The sequence below is a fragment of the Helianthus annuus genome, chromosome 5 (genome assembly GCF_002127325.2).
Source record: "Helianthus annuus cultivar XRQ/B chromosome 5, HanXRQr2.0-SUNRISE, whole genome shotgun sequence".
Lineage (NCBI taxonomy): Eukaryota > Viridiplantae > Streptophyta > Magnoliopsida > Asterales > Asteraceae > Helianthus > Helianthus annuus.
This window is the reverse complement of record NC_035437.2, coordinates 106,002,346-106,006,049: the sequence shown is the minus strand read 5'-3', so window position 1 is coordinate 106,006,049 and position 3,704 is coordinate 106,002,346.

Below are 3,704 nucleotides of genomic sequence, written 5' to 3'. Positions count from 1 at the left end.
TTTATAAACTTTAAAAAAATTAAATAAAAGGGCCAAAGATTTTGCACTGGACATACTTTCTTGCTACTATTCCGCGATCCTTTGCTTCTGAACGGTTAAAATATATACACCCCATACTTTCCAAAATAGTACTTTGCAGAAGTCCTACATGAGGAAGAAAAAACCATTAAGATGGTTTATTCCATGTTACCATTCAGTATTTTAGAGTAAATTGCGGTTTTCGTCCCTGTGGTTTGCTTCAATTAACACGTTTTGTCCACCCTTAACACCACCCATCCCTGATGTTTGATCTTTTCACACTTTACGTCCCTAGACCTAACATTATTAACTTTTCTCTTTTAATCGAGAAAATCACAAACCTTTTGATTCCAAACCAAAATCACAACTTTTAATCGAGAAATTAAGGTTGTGTTTACTACTTCGTAAAAGCTTAATTTATTGAAATCAAAGTAAGCTGCAAAGACGTCAATATTAAGTTTAGAAATTATAATTTTGAGATATACAAAAAGTTTTAATTTCTTAAAAATGTAAGCTTGCTACTATTTTGTTTCTCTATCAATACTTGACCATTTAGAAAACGTCAAACAACAAACCAGAAAACATAAGTCTTGATAAGCAAGGCCTTAGCGGCATTCTTTTAACAAAGGGAATATGCCACAGAATAGTAATGAAGTTTTAGAAGTGTTTCAATTAGGTCACTAATAAAATTTAATGTTCTAGTTAGATCATTCTACTTTATTTTGGTGTTCTAATGTTAGATATTTTACCTGAATAGCAGGTCATAGTCCTACATGGCATTTATTTATGGTTAGTTGTTTATATTCTTTTATGATTATAATTTAAATGTTTTTGGTGTAGGAGTAATTAGTACTTTCTTTCCTTAAAAATTTACTGACATCTAACTATTTTTCACGATTTTATAAAATTTTGATAGCCTTTTAGAGATTTTGAAAAAAAAAAACACATTTTTTATTTTTTTCACATTTTTTTAACTTTTCTATAATTTTTTATTTTTTTAAAATCTATTTTGCATTTTTTTTCTAACCGATTCGGCATTTATGTGCCATGTCAACAAATTTTTTAAATAAAAAACCTAAATAAATGACATGTAGGATGGATGACCTTCTATTTAGGTAAAATATCTAGGATTGAAACATTAAATGAAATTTTAATGACCTAATTGGAACAAAAAGAATTATGAGTGACCTAATTAGAACACTCTTAAAACTCGGTTACTATTGTACAAAGTTAACCCTTTAACAAATTACAATAAACGTATCCTTACATTTGGAAGTGAAAGCGTCTCCAAGAGCTGTGACCAGCTGCCAAAAAAAAAGATATGAAAATACGAACACAAAATACGAATCTCAGTCGCTATCAACTGGTACTTTATTCGTGTAGAAACAGAAGAAAATATTACCTTGAACCATTATCACCGAGGCCATGCAACCAGACAATGGTTGCCTGGTGTTTGCCTTTAGGTTTCACCACATACGTCTGTCCAAACTCAAATGCCCTTCTGGCAGCTCTACCACCTGTGAGAGAAACACAATCAATGTTGCACTTGATTATAAATCGGTAGATGCAACTCACGCAACGTATCAGGAGGAGAAAAACTGATCCCATTCGCTTTGCTTCCTTCTGTATATCGACACCCTATACTCTGCCACCTGGCATTTACTTGCATCAAGATCGGATAAAGGTTGCTTTGTTAATTCTCCCAAGAAACTAGCTGAAATCACAAGAGTTTATAATCATATATATATGTTTATAACGTACAATTATATATTGAAATGTTTACTTTAAACAGAAGACGGACCTTGAATCAAATTGTCTTGCTTTAAGAAGTTCTCTCTAAGTCGACTCTGTCCACAAGGGTTGTACTTGAGATTAAACTTGTCGAAACGGTGAAATGTACTCTTGTCGGCATGCACATCCAATAAGTCAACATTAAGGTCATACCTGAAGTCCATTTTTAGTCATAAGAGACACTTCATAACAACACACACACAAAATTGCTATCAATTAACTACAAATTCTATATATGTATCCGAGATCTGCATATCTAAAAACTAATTATCATAAAAACCACACTATAAGCTACGTTTTGAGATGAATTTACTTCAAATCTGGAGATGTACCTGAAAACAATTGACTATCGGAACCTAACTTACGAGTGCTGCAAGCAAACTGCAATTGAAGAGGAGAATGAGATCGAATAATAATCCAAATTGAATAACAGTGAAGATCATGATGAAGATGAAGAAGAGATGGTACCTTGAAGAAGATTAGGTTAACACATTTCTAAACTGATAAACTACTGTGCACATAGATCATGAATCAAAATGCTATGTATATTTCATACAATAATTGATTGCAAAAAAGAAACTTACTCTTCAAGAAATCGAGGTCTCCAGTGACAATGCGTGATTCCCAACTCCTCTTCTTCTTCCTCAATCTGTTGGTCGGAACCCTAGCCGTCGCCTATTGCAAAAAGAAGAAGGTGAGTTTTAGAGAGAGATAGAGAGTTGAGTTGATAAACCGAGCAATTAGATGAATTATTTGGATTTGAGAGAGAGAGTGAGGGGATTGAAATTATAATTTGAATTTTGAAAATAAAGTCAGAACTATAATTTGAGGGGGAGAGGGGGTTTGAATTTTGAAAATGGAGCCAAAACTTATGTAATTTATCTAAAAAGAATCAGTAATTTATCTTAATAAAAAACGGAATTATGACATCAGCATGTACATGTGGCATATCTTAGAAATTGACACGTAGGCAATTTTACATCAGCTCATAATCTCTTATTATAGATAGTATAGATTGTTTAAATAAGAGTTAATTGTTGTTGGATAGTTATGTGGTTTGCCATTTTTTCATCTTTAGTCTCTATCTATTCAAAATAGCATGGTTGTTCCCTGTGGTGTGGTTTACTCATTTGTTACTCGGGTAGTCCCTACACCAGATGAATGTTATGTATTCCAGTAAAATCAATGTGAAATGAAGAAACTACCCTTATAATTAAAAACCTAAAAAAAGTACTAGTGGGTCCCACTTGACTTGTACCCCACCCCCACCTTTTCCTCCCCGACAAACCTACCCACACCTGCTCTTTTCCGACAAATTCGATGTTCCCGTTCTGTTCTGGCGAGATGTAGTTTTCCGTCACCTTTGACAAAGCTATTCTCTGGGGGTGTTTGGCTTAGCTTTTCCAAACTCATTATTGACTTTTCCCCTCACATACACTTCTAAACCCAAACACCATTTAACTTTTTCAAAAAGTCAATAAGTTATAAGTTGGCTAAAATAAGCAATCCCAAACACCCCCTCTATTATAATATCTCAATCTATTTGCCATTCAATCATATCCATTTGTCAATCTATTTCTGCCTCCTCCGATCTGATCTCCCTCAACCCTTTTTTGTTAAGGACCCATTTCACATTACTCAACCACCACCCTCCCATCTATTCAACAATCAGACTCAAAATCTCATTTTTCACCGCCCTAATTAATTAAAATAGATTTCACAGCCCCAATTAATTAAAATAGATCAGATTTATCAATTCAATTTGGTGATTTGTTGATTTGGTTGATTTAAGCTGAGTTGAAATTAACGTCTTTGTTGAAATTTGACGTGTGCGGGTGTGTACATATAACTTTAGATATATTTTAGCTCTTTTTACTCGCGAACTCAAGTTTTAA